Source organism: Ictidomys tridecemlineatus, chromosome X (assembly GCF_052094955.1).
Source record: "Ictidomys tridecemlineatus isolate mIctTri1 chromosome X, mIctTri1.hap1, whole genome shotgun sequence".
In the NCBI taxonomy this organism is placed as follows: Eukaryota; Metazoa; Chordata; class Mammalia; order Rodentia; family Sciuridae; genus Ictidomys; species Ictidomys tridecemlineatus.
The window spans coordinates 46,870,968-46,894,794 of NC_135493.1; the positions used below are offsets into that span (position 1 = coordinate 46,870,968).

The 23,827-nt window shown below is 34.3% G+C and overlaps 1 pseudogene; it reads right to left on the bottom strand.

Annotated features, from left to right (window-relative positions):
- Positions 1-1,649: 1,649 nt before the first annotated feature.
- LOC101961048 (coiled-coil domain-containing protein 62-like) lies at positions 1,650-22,110 on the bottom strand (annotated as a pseudogene).
- Between the last annotated feature and the right edge of the window lie 1,717 nt (positions 22,111-23,827).

The window sequence follows — 23,827 nt, forward strand, 5'->3', positions numbered from 1 at the left end:
AGAGAAATATAATCTTCTTAGTGATACATGTCAGCTGTTTTAACCTTTGAGAAGTGCTAAAAGAAACCATGATACTCTTCCAAAAGCTATATTTATATACTTCTGTGTGTAATAATGAAAATAAATAAGATATTTAAGAAAGTGATGTCACATATTTGTTGATTTTAAACACAATTATTAACTTAAGTCAGTATTTTATATATATATATAATACTGACTTAAATATACATATATAATATACACACACATATAGACATATATATATGTGTGTGTGTGTGTATATATATATATATATATATATATATATATATATATATATGATCATTTGTTTGCCTTTGAATATATTTGCCCTGAAATTTTGTATTTCTGAAAAAAGAAAAGAATATTGTAAAGTTTAATTCAAATAATGGAATCTTTTCAAAGTATGAGCAAAAGAGGAAATGCTGATGAATTTATCTAATTTTAGTGAGAAATAATATACAACACAAGAGAAGAAGATCTACTCAATATTGATAATAGCAGTAAATAAAATTAAAAATGTTTCAGAATGCAGTGTCACACACCTGTAATCCCAGTGGCTGGAGAGGTTGAGGCAGGAGGATCATGAGTTCAAACTCAGCCTCATCAAACGTGAAGCACTAAGTAACTCAGTAAGACCCTGTCTCTAAATAAAATTTACAAAATAGGAATGAGGATGTGGCTCAGTGGTTGAGTTCCCATGAGTTCAATCCCCAGTACCCAATAAAATGATGTTTTGACACATTAAATTGAAAGATCTACAAATTTTGAACCATGTGATTTTTTTTCTTTTAGTATAAAAATATTTTTTATTAACTGAAGCTGATCAATTTTCTTAGAAGGGACACAGAGCATACAGTGTATTCTTTAAAACATAAAATTTACAAGCTAAAATGGAAGCGTTTTAGTCTTTAATATAAAAAAAATGTTCATATGAAACTTGGTTTTCCAGCAAGCTTTTGTTTGAGTTATGGACCCAGACAAGATGGGGCTCTGCTGTCTTAAGACAGATGGACCTCACCTGTCAGCCACCAAGGTGACATTTCCCTTAAAAACATTTTATATTATATCATTTCATGTCTGTTAACACAGCAAAGCCCAGCATTAAAATTGTATGAGAAGAGAAAATTATTCCTCATATATCTGGAGCTGACTCTGATGCGCATAGTTTAGGAAAGCAGGTGGTAAGTTGGCATCTACATGCAGGTGCTCATCTAATCCCCCATGTGAAGAGTCTCCAGTGCCCAGCTGCAGTCTGTACCTTTACAGAGGCCTTTTTCCTTCTTAGCATAATTCCAAATCTGTGTACATAAAATAAGGCCTCACTGCTTACAAATGGAAATATTTATTAGACATGAAAATTGTTAACTGAAAAAAAAAAAGAAAATGGTTAACTGAAAACAACAAATGTTTTTTAAAAATAAACTTTTAGCTTCTGCTCTGCTTTGGTGTTAAATGCTACCTGTGAAGGATCACAGTCCTCTCTTGTTCTAAGGTGAAGTCACATTGATGTCTGCTTTCTGCCCTCCATATAGATGAGAAATTTGGCGCCAAGATAACAATGAATACTCAAGTTGACTTTGTATTTTTTAATGACTGACAAAGGTATTCTTTTGATCTGACTCAAAGTTCTAAGTTACTTCAGGCACTTCTGTCATGCTCAAATCCAGATCAGTGACCATCTGCTGAGATTCTGCCAGCAACCACTGAAGCTTACTTGTGGGTGAGAAATTGCTGGAAAATACTGCATCTTTGTTGATTAACAAACCCTTGGAGAAATTATTTTTATCAGGAGGGGTCTCTGTCTCATCCTTTCTTAGGACAGACTTTGGAGAACTCAAACAGTGGGAATGCTGGATGGAGATTAGCTTACTTATAGAGGAGTTATATTTTGTGGCACTGACACTTCCTGAACAAGTGCACACAGATTTATGGTGAGTAATTCTTAGCATTTTAGAAGGATTGAAAATACTCATCCATTCCATATCAGACATGTGACCTGGGTCTTCGATTATGAAGTTACTCGAGTAGCAGCACTTGGATTCACATGGGTCTCTGCCATCCTGACATCCTTCATTCCTGGGGCCACATGAAATCTCAGAACTTTCCATAAGGTCATGACAGTCCACATTCAGCTTTTCAGGTGGCTTTGAATCAGAACAGTTGGCCAGGCCTAGGTAAACATTGACATCATGCCACTGCTTTACATCAGGTAAAGATGTGAAAGTGTCCGAGAGCTGCTTCTCTTCATTCTGAAACCTAATTCCACCACCTTTTGGTGATGTTTCTTGGATCTTGCACATTGTGATTTTTTTTTTTGGTTCACTCTGGATTTTTCCACCCAGAGACCAAGACTTTTATTTCTCCATTAAGTATTTATAAACAGAGATGAGAAAACAATTATACATTTTTTCCCAATTCAGTATTAATCTGTAGTTTCTTTCCTTTGCATACCTCACAAGAAATCTTGTCTGGCCTATTTTACTGAGCCAATGTAGTCTCAGATTTTGGGTCCTTAACCAGTGACTTCTGATTTTTCTCCCTCTTAGCATCAACTTTTAGGTGGTTTTTGTCAAGGTCTGATAAACATATGTCTATACTGGATGACAGGGCCTTCAATTTCTCAATCTTTGAAGTATATATTTGTGTTAATTCCGGAGAATTTTCCACATTGAAACTAAAAAACTGCAGATAACTCTGTTATTTTTACATAAATCTGTCTCAAATTATGCAGTTCTGAATTTGTACATTCTTGTTTTGACTTGGCAATATCCAGTAACTCATCTTTCCTCGTTTCTCTCTCTACTCATGGTCTTCAGAGAGAAGGGAAGAATGCTTTGCCTTTTGAGCCATTTTCTGAAGCTGCAGCTGAGTCTTCTGAAAGACTGTTTGACATTCAGTTTGATTGGACTCAAAGACTTTTACCTTCTTCATGAGTGACTTGATTATTTCAGTTCTTTCATGTAGTTGACTTTCTAATTTGCTGCAACGTTCCTCCAAAGTCAAAACTTTCTGCAGATCCTCTTCCCTTGAAAGAAGTTGTCTTTGATGTATATAGCAAAGATATCATTGAGTTCTTTATCTTGATCTTTTAATTCTCCAATGAGCACCTGTAGCTCCTTCCTTTAATTCTCAATAGTAGAATGCTCAAATTCTGACCGAATGTTCTGCCACCAGGCTAAGAAAGTTGCCAAAGGGATCATAGGTGTCACATCTGCCCGAAAAGAGAATTGGTGCAGTGAGTCACCTGAGAAAGGCCATAGGTGGAAAGGTAGCAGAATACAAAAGTCACTAGTATGGCAATATGTAAAAACGTGGATGTGTAACCAATGTGATTCTGCAATCTGTATTTGGGGTAAAAATAGGAGTTCATAACCCACTTGAAACAAATGTATGAAATTTGATATGTCAAAAAATAAATAAATAAAAATAAATAAATAAATAAAAAGAAAGGCCATAGGTGCACCTGGCCAGAGAGGTGGGGGTGACTTGGCCCGCCCCAGGAACTTGGCAAAATCGCCCCACCCTATATGATATTTTTAAAAAGGATTCTATTAGACTATAATTCTAAGAAGCTTATTATTTTCCATTTTATTTAAATATAGATTAGAATAATAAAAAAATATTTCCTCCTGTTTATCTTTCTGAATATTGAGGCTATCTCAGCACTGAAATACTTTCTGCCAGAATATCTTTGTGGCAACTACACTGTAATTGAAATAACAAATGTATCAGGCATGTAATATTTCCCTTGCTTTAAAAGTTCCTGTCTTTGACAGAAACTTAGTGTATTTCCATTTTTCCATGTAGAATGCTCCTTATCTGAACACAAAAACATACAATAAAAATGAACTAGGATGCCCAAGAAATTTTATATTTTAAAATTATTATGTACGTATTTGGGACCTGATCTTATGACAGAATCTGGAAATTTAAGAATGAACATTATAGACATTGTATCTATTATAATGGAAATTACATTTCAGTGGGAAACAGATCTTGGCTAAATAGTTTCACAACAGTTTTTGAATATTTACTATAAGTGGATCAAATGAAAGAGATTAGGACCAATGAGAATATATAATTTGGGAGCATAACCTATGCAGAACAGAATTTTCATTGATAACTGTAACCAGATATTCCTGTGAGATCTTTGAATTACATTTTTCTATTTGTTGCACAGGTTCTTGGAGATCTTAAGTCATTCTTGAAAAAAATTAAAGTAATTAGCATAATGATTAATGGTTGGTTAAGATTATACCAATTTTTTATCTCCAGTTTATGAAAATTTTATCAAATGAAAAAAAGGATGGATATACTAGTTTTATTCTCCCAAAAATGAAGATATTTCATGGATGCCATAGAGCAGCTGTAGCCTATTTATTATCATAATGTTTTGCTTAATGTACATTCACTTTAATAGAAAATAAAATGCTTATTAAATACAATAAAAACAACTTGGAAGTTTTTGTCATCTTTATAGTAGAATGAATAAATTTATTTATTGTAAAGATAAATATTTAGGACTGAATACTAAAATAAGGCTTCACAGTATAAAGATGTAATAAATACATTACTTTTATGTTCAGTAGGGACACTGAGCTGATTAGTAGGAATGGGACGGCGGACCAGTTAAATGACAGGTGTAATACTTAATAAATTTTTGTATTTGTATTTGATAGATATAAAACAGTTGAAATAAGTAATAATCTGTGTGAATACATAAAATCATCTCCCATCATTTGTAGGACCAAGAGATTAAAACTGAAAAACATAGACAATATGAAGACATTCTGTTTTAAACAAGAATTGTGAAATGAAGGATGATTGTGGATAAAGGTATATCTGTGCATCATTTCCAGACATTGAAAATTGTTGGATCATGATTAATTTTTTTTCTGTATTCAATAAGAATACAATGTTATTATGCTCATTATATTTGAGTTATAGAGAGAAAGGCATTATCAAGCTTATAACTTACTTTTCATATCAATGGTGAATGGAATGTTAATTAACATGATTGAACAAAAGCCTCAGACCAGTAGTCCCCAGGAAAGAGGTGACATTAAGTGACAACTAATGGGACAATCTAGGCATTCATTAAGTTGCTAAAGTTGATATAAGGTGTATTATTTTGTTTTCAATTGCTATAATGAAATAACTAAGGCTAGGTTATTTATTAAGATTTTTTTTAGCTCATGTTTTGGGAGGTCAAAAGTTCACAGGTAGCATAGAATTGACTCTGGCAAGGGCCTCTGGCTGTATCAGTTCATAGTGGATGGCATTACAATCCATGCAGGAGGGTGTGTCAGAGGGTGGTGAGGCAGGACACCAGAGAGTGGGAAGGAGTCAGTAGTGACTACTCACTAGGACCACCTCTTAAAGGTACTGCCATCTCTTAACATCGCCCACTAGGCACAAAGCTTACAGTCCATGAGCTCTTTAGGGACACACTTAAGCCACATCCAAACCATAGAAGATGTGATCTTCTCAAGACATTTAATCTGTACCTTGTGCTGAGGATAAGTAGTATGTGTGAAGACAAAAGATGCCTTGAATTATTCCCTTATGTGGATTTAGGTTTGCCAAATCTCCCAATGGATGAATAGTCAGTAAACCGTTTTCCAAGAGGTTCCTGTGGACATTTCTTAAATTGTGATAATAGCAAAATTGTGTTAAACTGATTCTTCTCTAACATTAAACCTATTTTCTTCCCTTATGAAATAGAGAATGATGTGATAATGAATTCATATTCACCAATAGATTGTGCATTATCATTTATTTTTTCCTGAGCCAATAGTAAAGGTTAAAAACAAAAGTAATCTTTCTCTATGGTTATGTTGATCCTGACACTTAATCTTTTATCTTTTGAAATGAGAATAAATGTTTCAGGCTTGCTCATAAAACATATTGTTTTCTATTTTCTCATTGTGAAAAGTGTTAAGTTTCTAAGAATTTAAATTGACATCTAATAGTATTTCAAGTGTCATGGAAATAATGGATATACTAGAAGTTTTTATTCATGGAATTGTTAAATACAAGTATCCATTATTGTATTTTTAATAGATGCAATATAAATATTTTTGAGTATTTTCAATAAAAGGGAAACAGTGTATTAGGGAAATTTGACATAACCTGTCTTGTTAACAGTTTATATAGTGTTAAAGCTTCTTTACTTCTAAAAATTCAAAATAAAATTTAATTAAAAAAAAATTAAAAATGTGATGATTGATAGAGGACAGTTTTTAAAAAATTGTTTTATGTAATTCCGTAGTGCGGGTTACCTGAGATTTATTTTGTTCTTTTGAATAAACTATGTCTTACTGTTTTTTGATGTCTTCTGATATTTTGTTGAAATTGGGTATTGAAGTGACTCCCAACTCTCCCATGTTTTATTATGGCCATACATAGGTGATAACCAATATTAAATAGACTGGTACAAAATCTCAATGCCTTCTTAAACCTTTGCTGGGGGGGGAGGGCGGTGTCTTTTCCAGGGTTATTTTTCATATTCTCCAATTCTTTTATAAGAACAGTTGCATTTATGTGTTTTATTTTCCATAAGTGTCTCAATTCTGCTTCTTGGACTTTTAGACATTGTATCGTATTCCTCTTCTCAGACCATGAGTATAAGAATACCAGAGTAAAGTATGAGGGGAGGGAAATAGGAAGTACTTGGGATTGAAATGAAGCAAATATTGTAATGTGCTTTTATGAGTATATCAGAATGAATCCCATTATTATGTATAAATATAATGCAAAAATAAAGAAAATCTCTTGCTTTTGGGCAACAAAAAGTCTGAAGTACTGCTGCAATTCTCTTGTATCACAAAACTCACTATTTCTTTCTGATGCCTCCAACTTGATATCCAAACTATGCCATAATTCTATCAATACCCTGCATCAAGTGAGATGGAAGTGTCACTTAGGTAGCCCTAGGACAAGTTAGACACTGCAAGAAAGCTCTCCTTTTCTCATCCCATTCTGAGATAGGGACCAAAAATTGGAAAGTATTTTTCTAGCTGTGTGATATCATGCCAAGGAGGTGATAGAAAAAGATTGAATAAAGGTGACATAGAATTAACAATGACTTTTCTTTTTTTTTGATTAGCAGTTTGCATTACTGGTGTATCTTGTTAATTAGTTTCTACAGTTCCCACAAAGATACTCTTGGTTGTCAGTTATTTATTTTATATTTCCATGGAGTAAACAGGTTGTGAAACATTCTAATCTGCCATTTTGCAGACCTAATCTGTCATCTTGCTGATGCAACTAAGTGGGATTTTTATAGATTTTTTTTAACCAAGTTAAAGAACATTTCCATTACTTAGTTTGCTTAGAATTTGTATTATAAGTGGAGTTCTGTAGAGCATTTCTATCTGTTTATGAAATCAGATAATTTTCTTCTTTATGTTTTAAATGAGGTTTACATATTTTTTCTTTATTAAATGAGCATGCATAGCTGCAAAAATCACTTTATTTTAGTGAATAATTATTTTCATACATTCAGAATTTGATTTTTGTATTATTTTGTGTATTTTTACATCAATGTTCATGAGAGATCACAGTACATAGTATTTTCTTCTTGTGAGATCTCTGCCTCGTTTGGTCTTAGTGTAATGATGACCTTGTAGAATGATTTAGGTCATATTCCTTATATTATGTGGAAGATATTATAAAGAAGTGGCTTAATTTCTGTTCTACCCATTTGTTCAAATTCACCTGTAAATTCATCTAGGCTTTCGGTTCTCTGTTTTAGAAAATTATTAATCATTGACTTAATTTTTTGACAAAGAAAAGTATATTCTTATTATCTGTCTTTCCTTGTTTTACTAAGTAAATTAATTGGTTTTTTTCTGGTTTATCATATTTATGGGCAAATGGTTGTTTATAACATTTTTAATTATCTTGCTAATATCCCTGGGAGCAATGGGACATTATGATATCCATTATGATATGGCTGATTTATGTATATTACTTAACCTTGCTAGATGTTCATAAATTTTATTGACATTTTCAAAGAAGCAACTTTAAGTGTTGCTGATTTCTCCAGTGATTATTATAACTTCAATTTCATTATTTCTTTTCAAAAATTTTATTTTTATTTTAGTACTTTTCTTCTTTTATTTAGTTTTCTTATCTTGTATTTCTTGCTTACTCAAGTTAAAGTTTAAAATATTGACTTTAGGTCTCACCTGTACAAGTACGTGAACTAGATGCTCTAATTTTTTTTTTGTTTGTTTTTATGTAGGCACCATCTTTGCTATATCACAAAGATTTTGATAAGGTCTATTTTAAATTTTTATTTACATTGAAATATATCTTTACTTTAAAGACTTCTCTTTTGCCCTTTGTTTTGATTTCAAATATAATATTTAATCTCTAAATATTTGGGAATTCACTAATTACAGTTCTTTTATTGATTTTTGCCTGAATTCCATTGTGTTTCTTTTTATGTTTGTTTTGTTAGAGACATATACATAAACTATGGTTATATTAAATTTTAAAAATTTGCACCTTTATTGTTATGTAAAGTCATTTTTATTTTGTTTTGTTGTTTGTTTTAGTTGTAGTCGGACACAATACCTTTATTTTATTTTTGTGTAGTGCTTAGGATTGAACCTAGCTCCTGGCACTTGCTAGGCAAGCACAATACTGCTGGCCCACAACTCCAGCTCCAAGTTGCATTGTATTTTGTGAGCATATTTCAAATGAAGTGTATTGTTCTATATTTATTATGTTTTATATCCCAGAGTGTGGTCCACCTTGGCAAATATTCTGTTAACTTCAGAGAATGTTTGTTATTTTATTGCTGGATGAAATATTTTAAAAATGTGAATTAGATTTAATTGTTCAATAGTAAAATTGAATTAAGCTATGTTCATATTGAAATTTTACCTCCAGAGTCTGTCTAACACAGATTAAAAATTGTTGAAGTCTCCAAGCATGATTGTAAATTAATCTATTTCTCCTTATATTTTTATTGTTTATTTTTAAAGTTCATGTGTTATGATGCTCTTTTGTTAGAGACATATACATAAACTATGGTTATATTAAATTTTAAAAATTTGCACCTTTATTGTTATGTAAAGTCATTTTTATTACTGATAATTTTCATTGCTTTGAAGTCTTCTTTGTATAAAATTAATATGATTATTCCAACTTTCTTTGAACTAATATTATCATTTTACCTCTGTCTCAATATTTTTGCTAATCTCTCTATATGCTGATATTGACAAGGATTTCTTGGAGAGAATATTTAATTGAGTTTTAACTTCTTACTCAATCTAAGAAACTTTGTATTTAATTGGTATATTTAGACCATTGCCATTTAAACTCATTATTGAAATATTTGGAATAGTATCTACAAATTTTTAATGTCTTTCTACTTTGTTCTTTTGTCACCTTTTGTCTTCCGTAGTTTTTATAACCCTTGGAGTTTTAACTGAGTTTTTTATATAATTTTAATTTTTGCCCTCTATTAGCAGATTGACTGTTCTTTTTCCTCCTTTTAATTGTTGCCCTGGAATTTGACATATATTACAATTAATACATGTCTACTTCCCAATAATATCATACCACTTCCTGGTAGTGCAATTATCATAAGAAAGAATGTTTATAATCTCTCTTCCTAACACTTATATCATTGTTATTGTTCATTTTATTTGTCCATAGCCTATACTCACTGAATGCAATTATGTTACTTTTATTTTTAATGAATGATTTGTTAGATTAATTAAAATGAACAGAAAAAAATATTGTTTCATGTTTATTTATTCATTTTCATACACTTATCTTCTCTTTGTATAGTTTCAAGTTTCTGACTCATGTAATTTTCCATTGTCTAGAACATTTAACATTTGCTGCCAAGCAGATATCTATTAGCATGAAATGTTCTTAAGTTTTGTTTGACTAAAAGAGTATATTTTCCTTTCTGTCTTATATTTCATTTTATTTTTTTCATTCTTTTTCTCTTGGTCAAATTATATGGTCTGTGTCCATCTTTATTCAAGTTTTCATATATTCTGTCATTTCAAGTTTGTTTTTACTCTCTAAACACTTTTACATTAATGTAGTTTTCAAATCTGAAGTATTCATCTGGTCCCTTTTTACTGTTTTTCTTGTTCTATTGATATTCATTATGTGATGAAACTGTCTTCCTATATTCTTTGCTTCTTTAAGTGTGATTTATTAAGATCTTGAACACATGTAACAATACTTATATATTTATTAACTGATTAAATTTTAAACATTTGTAATTGCTACATTGTCTTTACTATTTCTGATATTAAGTGTTTTTCACATAGTGTCTCATGCATGTATTTATTTCTTCCTGTGTAAGATTCATACATTTCTGTTGCTCTTCATATCTTGTAACTTCTTGTTGAAAACTTGGCATTCTAGGGGCTGAGGCTGTGGATCAGTGATAGCACACTCGCCTTGCATGTGTGAGGCACTGGGTTCGATTCTCAGTATAACATATAAATAAATGAATAAAATAAAGGTACATGCATCTCAAAAAATATTAAGAGAAACTTGACATTCTAGGTAATATAGGATTTACAAGTATAAATTTTTCTCTATAGTCTTTGCTTTGTTGTTATTACTTTTATAATGTTTGCTTAGAATGTGTTTTGCTTGGTTGTTATTACTTTTATTTGGGAAATGCTATCATAGTGAATTTGGTCACATTTTTAGTATAAAAAAATCTGATTTCTTCCTTGGGACAGTAATCTCAATTTTTTTTCAAGATTTCTTCTCCTTTTGTGGAATACCAGCTCTGTAGGTGATCTGGGTCAAGGGTGATGTGGGTCACAGAAATCTTGACTTACTTGAACTGTAGTCACAATCCTATATGTAGAGGCTGTATATAATTACAAAGTCCCACTTCTTGGCCACATCCACCAAAAATTAAACTTCTTCTACTTGGAATCATAGGGGATAAAAATGTTGTTTCATATCTCTCTAGATGATATGTAGTAACCCTTGATTTGGAGATAAAGGTAGAGAGAAACCATTGTCTTAGCCATATCCACCTGGGGTAAATTTCATTCAATATGATCTGTGGGCATTTGTCTATAAACTATTTGCTTAATTTTATCTAATATAGTAATATGGTGTGCATATTTGTCAGTTTAGTTACAATTTCTTGTTTTGTATGTTAGCAGAATAATACAATTTGTTCTTTCATTTTATTTTGTAAAGAATTTAAAATTAACACTTGAAAACTTTGTTTATCTCACAGATTTTGGTATACTGGTGAGCATTTACTTTTGCTCTGTGGGTGAAGGAGAAGATTTCAAATATCATTCTCTCTCTCTCTCTCTCTCTCTCTATATATATATATATATATATATATATATATATATATATATATATGGATTTTCTTGATAAATATTACTTTATATTTCAGATTTCAAATATCATTCTCTCTCTCTCTCTCTCTCTCTCTATATATATATATATATATATATATATATTGATTTTCTTGATAAATATTACTTTATATTTCAGACAATTATCTTATATAAGACCAAGGCACCAAAAACATGCATTAGAGGAAAGATAGCCTCTTCAATAAATGGTGCTTTATAAATTATTACAATTTAGATGAAATATATAATTAAACTTTTGAAGAGAAAAATCCCACGATCACACTGAAATATAAATGGTAAGAAAATAATTCAAAGTAACATAGGAAGTAAAAGTAAAATTAATAATTTTGTGACATTAATTTTTACAATCTTGAAATAAAAGATTATTTTCTTAGAATATGAGAATTTTAAAAATAACTCAAGAATCAATAGAAAACTTAAGCAGATACAGAGAAATGCAAATTAAAACCACCCTAATAAGATACTATCTCACTCCAGTAAGAATGGCAGCCATTATGAAGTCAAACAACAACAAGTTCTGGCGAGGATGTGGGGAAAAGGGTACTCTTGTACATTGCTGGTGGGACTGCAAATTGGTGCAGCCAATTTGGAAAGCAGTATGGAGATTTCTTGGAAAGCTGGGAATGGAACCACCATTTGACCCAGCTATTCCCCTTCTCAGACTATTCCCCAAAGACCTAAAAAGAGTGTACTATAGGGATACAATTACATATAAGAGGAGGTGAGGGGAAAGGGGGAAAAAAGAGAGAGAAATTAATTACAGTAGATGAGGTAGAGAGAGAAGATGGGAGGGGAGGGGAGGGGAGGGGGGATAGTAGGGGGTAGGAAAGGCAGCAAAATACAACAGACACTAGTATGGCAGTATGTATAAACGTGGATGTGTAATCGATGTGATTCTGCTATCTGTACACTTGGTAAAAATGGGAGATCATAGGGCTGGGGATGTGGCTCAAGTGGTAGCGCGCTCGCCTGGCATGCGTGCGGCCCGGGTTTGATCCTCAGCACCACATACCAACAAAGATGTTGTGTCCTCCGAGAGCTAAAAAATAAATATTAAAAAAATTCTCTCTCCCTCTCTCTCTCTCTTCTCTCACTCTCTCCTCTCTCATTCTCTCTTTAAAAAAAAAATGGGAGATCATAACCCATTGAATCAAATGTATGAAATATGATATGTTAAGAGCTTTGTAATGTTTTGAACAACTAATAAAAAAAGAATCATATGATTATCTCAATAGATGCAGAAAAAGCATTTGACAAAATACAGCACCCTTTATGTTCAAAACACTAGCAAAACTAAGGATGAAAGGAACATATCTCAACATCATAAAGGCTATCCATGCTAAGACCCAGGCCAACCTCATTCTAAATGGAGAAAACTTGAAGGCATTCCCTCTAAAACTGGAACAATACAGGGATGCCATCTTTCACCACTTGTAATTAACAAGTGCTGGGAAAACTGGAAATCCATATGCAACAAAAGGAAATTAAGCTCCTATCTCTTACCGTGCACAAAACTCAACTCAAAATGAATCAAGGATTTAGGAATAAAACCAGAGATGCTGTGTCTAATAGAAGAAAAAGTAGGCTTAAATCTCCATCATGTGGGATTAGGCCCGAACTTCCTTAATAAGACTCCTTTGGCACAAGAATTAAAATCAAGAATAATAAATGGGATGAACTCAATCTAAAAAGTTTCTTATCAGCAAAAGAAATAATCTGTGAGGTGAATAGAGTGCCTACATCTTGGGAGCAAATTTTTACCCCTCACACATCAAAGAGAGCATTAATCTCTCTCAGATATATAAAAACTCAGAAAGTTAAACACCAAAAATAAATAAATAAATAAATAAATAAATAACCCAATCAATAAATGAGCCAAGGACCTGAACAGACACTTCTCAGATGATGAAATACAATCAATCAACAAATATATGAAAAAATGTTCATCATCACTAGCAATTAGAGAAATGCAAATCAAAACCACTCTAATATTTCATCTTACTCCAGTCAGAATGGCAGCTATTATGAAGACAAACAACAATAAGTGTTGGTGAGGATGTGGGGAAAAAGGTACACTCATACACTGCTGGTAAGACTGCAAACTGGTGCAGCCAAAATGGAAAGCAGTATAGAGATTTCTTGGAAAATTGGGAATGGAAGCACCATTTGACCCAGCTATCCCTCTCCTTGGTCTATACTCAAAGGACTTAAAAACAGCATACTACAGGGACACAGTCACATCAATGTTTATAGCAGCATGATTCACAATAGCTGAACTGTGGAACCAATCTAGATGTCCTTCAATAGATGAATGGATAAGAAAATGTGGCATATATACACAATGAAATACTACTCAGCAATAAGAGAGAATAAAATCATGGTATATTCAGGTAAATGGATGGAGTTAGAGAAGATAATGCTAAGATAAGTTAGCCAATCCAAAATAAACAAATATCAAATGTTTTCTTTGATATAAGGAGGCTGATTCATAGTGAGATAGGGAGAAGAGCATAGGAGGAATAGAGGAACTCTAGATAGGGCAGAGGGGTTGGAGGGGAAGGGAAAGAAGAAATGATCGTGGAATGTGATGATCATTATTAACCAAAGTACATGTATAAAGACACAAATTGGTGTGAATATACTTTGTATACAACCAGAGATATGAAAAATTATTCTCCATGTGTAATAACCATTGTAATGCATTCCACTGTCATATATAAATAAAAAGAAATCTGTTAGTAATAATAAAATAAAAGAAAACTTAAGCAGATGAGTACTAAGTTGGAATTTAAACACATTTGAAAGGGATTATTATATGAAATTTATCTGGCCAAGAAAATTTTGCATGCAGATATTGCAATACATTTAAGAACAGATAATTTTGGAGTTAAATATTCCTAAATACACAGCAAAAAGATATTGCACGATTATTTTTATGGATCAAGATTGAGTTTAATAAAGAGCACAAAATGCTTAAACCACTAATGATTCATAATATGTGTTTAAATAATAATCTTTGCTTTCTTTGTTTTTAAACAGTCAAAATATTAAAATCAATATCCAACAAAGACAGAGACAAGAGATAAGAAGAAAACCAGTCCACTTCATTGATAAACATTGCTGTTTATCTTTTGGAAAATATGCAATGTAATAGAATCCAGCAATACATATATAGAAATTAAAACATAGTTTGCATTAGTTATTTTGTCATTATGATTTTTAAAAAAATGAATCTGAGTAATTTATGAGGAAAATACACTTATTTATTTCACAATTCTGGAGAGGTCAAGAATATGGTACCGGCACTGAAACAGACTACATATGATATAAAAAAGACAGCAGTACCTGAGAGGGTAAAATATCATATGAACAGGCATAAATCAAGAGGAAGAGGTTAGGAAGGGCAATTAATAATATCCCACTAGGTTCTACATCTTAAAGTTTCTGCAATATTGTTTCTTTGGGTGGGGGTATTTACTGGGGATTGAACTCAGGAGCACTCAACCACTGAGCAACATCCTCAGCTCTATTTTGTATTTTAGTTAGAGACATGGTATCACCAAGTTGCTTAGTGCCTCATTGTGCTGAAGCTGGCTTTGAACTTGCCATCCTCCTGACTCAGTTTTCAGAGCCACTGAGATTAGAGGCATGTGCCAGTGCACCTGGCTCTACAACCTATTAAGTTCACCACACTTAAGAACAGATTCCCAACAAATTAACCCTTGGAGGGGAATATTCAAATTATTTCCAAACTATAACAATCGTCCCTTAGAATTAACCTGGCAATACACAGGTAAATAAATAACTGTTTATCTACTTACATAATTTACCATTTTTATAAAAAATGATCTTAATTAATTGTTAAATGAATTTTATATAATATACAACTGAATTCCTAACTCTTTGTATTAACAAAATTTTTAAAAGCTAATTCTGCTGTGATACTATCAAGAGATACTTAAACTTAGAAAATCAACATTTGATTACACATAGTATTATCCTATCAACCCAACATACTGACTACTTACAAAATGGCATGCCTTTGTGTTTCTCTATTGCCTGTCTCTCAAATTTGAGTTTACTTATTATGCAAACTACCTTTGTGTTTCTCTTTTACTATTGCTTCCTTTTGCTTAGGCATTAGGAAAATGCTTTATATTACAAATATTTGGTGTATGTTCTTGTTCATTTATTGTATGTCCCTGACTTAGTCACTACATTTGCAAATAATTGTAACTTTTGTAACCATGTTTATTTTTGTTCTATTAAAATTTGTATTCTCTGAGGGGATACATATATATTTTACTGACAAATGGGTTCATGTCATGAAAAAGAAGACTAACTATAGCTTATATTTGGCAGCCACCCCCTTCAATGACTCCAGCTCTAACAGTGTTTCAATAAACAACTTCTTTCATTTTTGCTACTTATAACTATTGGAGACAATGATTTTCATTCTGTTGTTTTTTACTGGTTGCCTTGATGTGCATCGTTGGTTCTATTAATGCTGAAATAATACTAAGGATAGTACCATTATGATTTAGATATGAGGTGTCCCTCAAGAGCTGTTTATGAGATAATGCAAGAAGATTCAGAGAAAATCTGATTATGTAAGCTTCAAATGAATAAGTGGATTTATCCACTGATGGATTAATTGGGTTGCATGGACTCTCTGTAATCCAGCAAGGAGGTCCATGGAACTGGGTAGAGGAGAGTGTCACTGTAGAGTCATGAATGAAGACCTCTGGAGACCAAGCTGAAAGAAGGTCTGATTTCATTGTGTAATTACCATGTATATATATTTGGGCAGTAGCTAAGCAGATTATAGGCAGCCACCAATATAATTTTTGGACACTTGTGGCAACCAATTGAGGAGTGGGCCATGGAGCAAGCACTGGGACTGCAATGTGGCATCATACTCAGCATCATACAATGCTGTGCCTATGGGGTTAGCAGCCTGCTGCTCTCACATCTAGCACAAGGGGAGTGACCTTCGACTCAGGCACCCTTAATGTATAGCAAGTCCTCCATGCATTTGTACCCACATTGGATGGTAAATGTAGGCAAGTAGTGTATGGCTGGAGGAAATATATCACTGGAAGTTTGCCTTTGAATTTATATTTTGTCCCTGGTATGGGGAGGTCTCTCAGATTCCTGTTGCCATGTCCTGAGCTGGTTACCTCCACCATGCTTTAACACCATATCATTTGTCTTCAACTTGTGCTCAAAGCTATGGAATCTGCTAACCCTAGTTTGGACCTCTGAAACCATGAGCCAAAATAGACTTTTCCTTCTCTACATTGTTCTTGTGAGGTGCTTTGGTAGCAGCATTCAAAGCTGACAAAAATATAAGTTGGTGCTTAGAAGTGAAGTTGTTGCTGTGACTATCTTGATCATGTGTTTCAGAAACATTTGGAGCTGGTTTGCTGGAGGGTGGCGGTTGGTGGGGGGAGATTTAGAAAAGTTGAGAGACACAAGCTGGAAAATTTTTAAATTGTCGTAAGCAGAGCTTAATGGGTGATTCTGGTGGGAGTTCAAAAAACCAGAGTGCTGATAGGACTAGGTAGCATAAGATTGGAGTTTTGAGCTTTCAGAAGAGATGGAAGACTCTATTGGAAATTGAATACAAAACATTCATATTACATTCTGGCTAAAAAGTTGTCAACATTTCATGTTCTAAGACTTTCTATGAGGCTGAATTTAAACAAGGCAGATTAATTAATCTGAATGCAATTTTAAGGGAACACAGCATTCCAGTTTTGGTATGGAAGTTGCTAGCATCTTTTAATCAAGCTTACCATGATGATCAGAGGCAGAAAACAGAGCAGAATCATTTTTAAAATTTATGGTTTGGCCATAAAAGTGCAACTAAAACTGGGGCTAACAAAGTTGTGACCTATTGGAAATGGTGAATGAGTCATTTTTTTTTTTGAACTACCCAGAGACAGAGGCTGACACCTGCCTTGGGAATTTTTCAGAGCAAATGTGCCAATAGAAAATTTATCATTTGATGGTGACCCCTGTTTTAAGGTAGATTCTGTGCCCACCAAAGAATTTATTAGTTTAGTATCCTTGAGTTCAAATTCTAGCTGCCTGGAAGTAGAATATATATGGGCACAAGCTGATAAGCCCTAATTAAGCTGTTTTGCTCACAACTTTGTTTTGTTTATCTTTAAAAAAATAGTTGTAGATGGACACATTGTCTTTATTTTCTGTATCTATTTTTATGTATTGCTGAGGATCAAATCCAGTTCTTCACATGGGACAGGCAAGTGCTCTACCACTGAGCCACAACAACAAACTTTGTTTTGTTTATCTTAAAGAAGCTTTCTCACAGTAAATACTTTTGATGTTTAAACCTATATAATGAATGTGTGGACCCTGCTCATAGTCAGCCTTCTCCCACAGGAGTTTGGCTGGTCCATCAAGTTCCTCTTTTCTATATTTGTGTCTGTCTTTTTTCTTAACCAATCCCCTTATCAACCCATGTTCAAGGAAACTGAGTAAATATCATTGCTGGATGTGACAGGGGCCATTAAAAAATCATATAAAGTAAAGTAATACTAAGCACTTTATACATAATAGGAATCATGGCTTGAGGGAATCTCAGGGATTGGCAAGATTATACTCACCTCAGGCTTAAGGGTTTCAAAGTAAAAATTTTATTTGAGAAGAGACCACTGGGGAACCATGCTTGCACATGCATGCGTAAAAAATGTTGCACTGGACTCAGCTACCCAGGCTCTAAGAGGCTGCTGTGGCCTTGGTTCCAAGAGGTTTGACTACTGCTTAGTAGGAGAGCTGACCTTGACATTAATGTGGTGCTGGGTCTATAGGAATGCAGAATGCTAATGGTAGGGCTTATTGAGGCTTACAACAAGATTTCTTTTCTTTTCTTTTTTTTTTTTTTTTTTGAGAGCGAGAGTTTTAATATTTATTTTATTTTTTGGCGGACACAACATCTTTGTTGGTATGTGGTGCTGAGGATCGAACCCGGGCTGCACGCATGCCAGGCGAGCGCACTACCTCTCGAGCCACATCCCCAGCCCACAAGATTTCAAAATAAGATTTGGGATACCAAGAAAACTTTATTAGGGTCAGAGTCCCTGTGGACAACTTCTGATAGGGTGATGTATGAATAAGTGAGATGGAAGTAAAGCAACAGTGGAGAAACCTTAGCTTAACAGATTCTGTTAAGATGGAACATCTGCTGAGGTAATCTGCAGAATTTGTGCAAAATCAAACCAATAAAAAGAGGCTATGTTGACTACAATCAGCAAGTCCATTGGGTGGAGCTGTATAAGCCCTTTGAAGAGAACATCACAATGCCACATGCCTCAGATATTGCATGTAGAATTACAGAACTTGTTTGACCAGCTGGATTTCAGTCGTTTTGGGGAGTCCATCCATTATCTCTGTGGTCCTATTTTTCCCTTTTGTAGTGAAACAGTTTTCTGTACAGCATTATATATTTGATATATGTAATTTATTTTTTATTTTTACAGACATTCATTTGAGAGTTTGATTTGGGTATCAGAAAAAATGGATTTATAATATGGGGCAATCCTTGAACTGTTAAGACAATGCAAACTCTTAGAAATGTATTAAATATATTTTTCATTGTGAGATGAGCATGAGCATTGGGGGGATGGAATGAAATATTATATTTGAGATATGAGATGTCCCCCAAAAGCTCATGTGAGAGACAATGTATTAAGTTTCACAGATAAAATGATGAAGTTATGAGAACTTTAACCTAATCAGTAAGTTAACCTACTAATGGATTAACTGGATGATAAATGTAGCAAGTTAGAATGTGGCTGGAAGAATTAGGTCATTGGGGTGTGCCTTTGAGATTTGCTTCTTGTCACTGTTAAGTGAAGCTCTCTGTTTCCTAGTTGCCATGATCTGAGATGCTTTCCTCAACCATGCCCATCTGCTGAGATGTTTGTTTTCATCTTGGACCCAGAGGAATGTGTCAGGAGTGTTGATTTGAATTATGGTCCTTGAACTTTCTGGTGAAAGCAGCACTCCTGAGCTGGGTACTCCTGGTGCAAAGACACGAGTTAAGACTGCCAAGTTACTATGGTGATACCCTCTTCAAGCAAGGTCCCATGCTTGCCATGAGACTATCAATTCTAACCTGAGTTCAGACACCAGCTGCAGTGATAAAGGATTATGAAAGCAAAGTTCAATACTATAATTAGGCTTTATCTTTCAACCTGTTTGTTTTGAAGAAACTTTCTCACACAAAAAAATCCTTTTGATGTTATAACCTATATAATAAATATGCTGAGGGGGCTCTGGATAATTGCATCCCTATCAGGGTGTAATGATCCACTGGGCCCCAGTTTTCTCTCTCTTTGTGTATCTGTTTGTCTTTTCTCTATTCCCCAATACCCCTAGCAGCTTTCTGAATTAACAGCTGTCTAGGTTGCACAAGTTTGTGCCTGAACAGGGACCAAATATAGAGGAACTTCAATTGTCAGATAAAGGGACACTCCTGAGGAAATGCATCAGATAAAGAAAGGTGAGGAGCAAGTATATAGCCTGGTGTAAAATATGGGACAGCTAGGATCCAAAAAAAGGCATTTTTTTATTATTCTTATGTTTAAGACTATACTTAAATCAAGAAAGCTACAATTATTGCAGTTCTTAAAATTTGTTACTGAAACTTATTCCTGGTTCCCTAAAGAGGGAGTAGTAAATTTAGAGATGAGAGCAATTGGTGCCCTGATTAAAGTAATACTTTAGGATTAAGGAACAAAAAAGAAAGAAAGAAAAAAGATGTGGGCTGTCCAGGCAAAACATAATACAGCAGATTTCCTTACTTTTTTATTTAGGGAGACAGCACCAGGGATTAAACTCATGGGAACTCGGTCACTGAGCCACATCCCCAGGTGTATCTTGTATTTTATTTAGAAACAGGTTTTACTGTGTTGCTTAGCATCTCATTTTTGCTAAGACTGACTCTGAACTTGGGATAATCCTCCCTCAATTTCCTGAGCAACTGGGATTACAGGTGTGGGCCACTGCACATGGCTTTCCTTACTTCCTAGCTTATGCTAGATCTCTATCACTTTTAAGCATGCATATAAAATGGAAATTGAGGAAGCCTGAAAGAAAGAGTTACAGAGAACTAGGTAAGAAAAAAGGAAAGAAAAAAATGAGTGTCACTTCTAAATTGAATGAAAAACTTGCAGAGAAATTGTTATGGCATAAGGAAAAAAGTACTACTCTTAAGTAAACTCTGATTCTGGCATGGCTGACTAGTTTATATGCTTTCAAAATTATTAGCCTGCATTCTTTACACACTCCTCCCTAATGGTACAGCACAGGGAAAAAATGGAATGATCTCACATATACCAGTCTTCTGTTACTTAAAATCTTTACCTAAGGACTTCACAGGCTACAACATTCCTTAAATATCTGAACTGATTCTAATCTAAGCTAAAAGTAAACTCTCATCAGATAAACATGTTTTGCATGCTTTTTTTTAAAGAATTGTGGCTGTGTAATTTTTTAAAACTCCTGTTTTTAAAATTCTATATCTTTGAGCTCATGGATTTAGGGTAAATTTACATTTGATCATAAATGCCTAAATTAATGTATTTTTCTGATCAGTTTCATTTAATCAACCTGTAAAGTTTTTTGCACTCAGGCTTTGCTCAGAGACAATTTTTTTAAGGATTGACTATAAACCACATCAACAAATCTCCTTTTCCTAAATCCTAAAATGATGTAGACAGAGTGACTTTGGTAATAAGTCTGATAGCTATCAAGGACAAAAATAACCAGCAATCTGAATCTTTGATTTCAGTGTTTATTGAAGCTGTTTGAAATATTTGATTTCAGTGTTTATTGTGGCTGTTTGACCATGTGTTTTAGACAGCCTTTTTCCTGCTGAGACCAAAAGATCAGCACCATTTTAGAGGGGGAAAAGTGTATTTGACAGCTCACTGTTTTGGAGATCTTAGTCCATAGAAGGCTATCTCCATTCCTCAGAGCTCAAGATGAGGCTAAACATCATGGCTGGAGATGTGGCACAGGGAAGCATCTCACATGGTGATCAGAAAGCAGTAAGAGAGAGACTCCTCACTTCAGTTACAAAATATATACCCCAAAATTGTGTCCCAAATTTTCACCTCCTACATACACATCCTACCACTTCAGGTACCACTCAGTTAATCAGTTAATTATGGGATTAATTTATTGACTGGGTTTATATCTCTTCCAAACCTTCTGGTTTGTCTCACATGTAAGATTATGGGAGATATCACAGCTAAACCATAACATTCTGTTCCTGGGCCCCAAAATCTAACACTCATTTGATATAGCAAAATACATTTATTCCACTCTTAAGAGGCACCATTGTCTCAATAGTTATGAACTTGATCAAAGCTGAAGTCCAAAGTCTTCTCTGAGGCTCAAGACAATTTTGCATTGTAAGCTCCTATAAAATTAAAAGCAATTTACAAGTATGCAATATATAATGATACAGAGTAAAGATTTCCATTCACAAAATTAGGGACAGACAAAGAAGAGATAGGAAAAAGAATTACTGAAATTAGGTGGGGCAAACATGTTCTGTAATTCTGTGTTCAGCACCTGGGGCATATGGCATCTTGATGTTCTCTCTAAAGGGCTTGTATAGCTCTGCTCCTGTGGCCTTGTTGGTTGCAACCCAAGTCGCCATTTTGTTGGCTTGTCTTTGTGGAATTCCTCCAGTTTTCCTAGGATAATGTCCCAAGTTACAGGCATTTTTTAATATTGGGGTCTCCACTGTAGCTTTGGCTTCCTTCTCATATTTCCACACTTTGAATTCTCAGGAGGTACCCTCAAGGACTCTGACTTTGCTGCACTTTGTCCTTCTTGGCCTTTCTTTAAAATCTTGGTGGAAGCTTCCATAAACCCCTAACTTTGGTATTCTGCATTCATGCAGAAGCAGCACCATGTGGTTGACACCAAAGTCTGCTGCCATTTCAAGCAGTAACCAAACCTCCAGAGATCCTGGCTGTAGCAGCCTCTGAATGCCTGGGTAGTTGTGCACAATGAGAATACTTCCTAGGTCCTCTTGTACAAGAAGGATTCTCTACTGGTCTTTTCTTAAGTGTATATTTACCTTTACATCCTTAAGCCATATATGGGTGTGGTCTTACCAGTACCTGAGATACTTTCATGCCATCTTTCTTACTCTCTCTGGGCAAAGTCTTTAGCATTTCTTTAGTGGCAGTAATGTCTTTAACAACTACAACTTCCTTAGTTCCAGTTTAACTCCCACATTTCAAGTCCAAGTTTTTCAAAACTTTCTGCTCTGCTTTCTACTCCTAATTATCACAATAAATTTATGTCGGGAACTAGAAGGAAATTCTCCTTCAAAGATTAGTCTGACAGCCCCGTGGGAGACATCCTGCCCAGGAGGCATCTTGCAGCTACCTATCTCCCTGGAACATCCTGCGGTTATCAGAATCATCAGACATCTTGCAGCTGGCAGTTTTACCACCCACATCCAGCAATTGCTGATTAGAGACCTTCCCCATCCCCAACATATGAATACCCACCCACATCCAGCAATTGCTGATTAGAGAGCTTCCCCATCCCCAGCATATAAATACCCCTGTGTGAACAATAAAAGTTTGCAGCTTGATCAGAACTTTTGTCTTGCTGTCATTTTTCGTGTCTCTTGTCCCTTTATTCCTCCCCATCTAGGTTCGCTGCCCACGTTGATGTGTCCTGCGGACAGGACAAATTTAGATACAAGCCTACAGTAATATGAATTCCACTACCTGAATGCTATACTGCCTGTATACTATGTTAGACATTTCTCCTGCCAGATTAAGAAGTCCATACATTTTTAAATAAGCCTCACTGAAAGTCTTAGGAAATGAGAAAAATACAGATAACTTCTCAGCCAGAACATAACACAAACAGCATCTATCGAATTACCAGTACTGTCCTTCTTTTCCTTTAAACCCACTTGAGCCCTGTCTTCAATGTACACAGTCCAATTTGCATTCTGGTCTTCTGAGCTCCCACCAGAATCATTCATTAAGCTTTACTTGTAACAACCTAAAGTATTTCAAACTTGCACTGCTAAATATCTCAAAACTTCTCCCATCAATTCCAAAAAGCTCACAAAGCTTCTGAATCACATGGTAAGATTAGTCACAGCAATGGCCCCATTACTCAGTACCAATTTCTGTTTTAGTCACATGATGATGATGATGATGACGATGATGATTTTGCTGCTGTGAGTAAAAGGACCTAACCAGAACAATTTGGGGGGAGGAAAAGTTTACTAGAGGTCTTAGTCCATAGAATGTCACTCCATTACTGGGGGCTCGGGGTGAGGCGGAACAACATGTGGCAGAGGGAAGCTGTTTACATGGTGATCAGTAACCAGAGAGACAGAG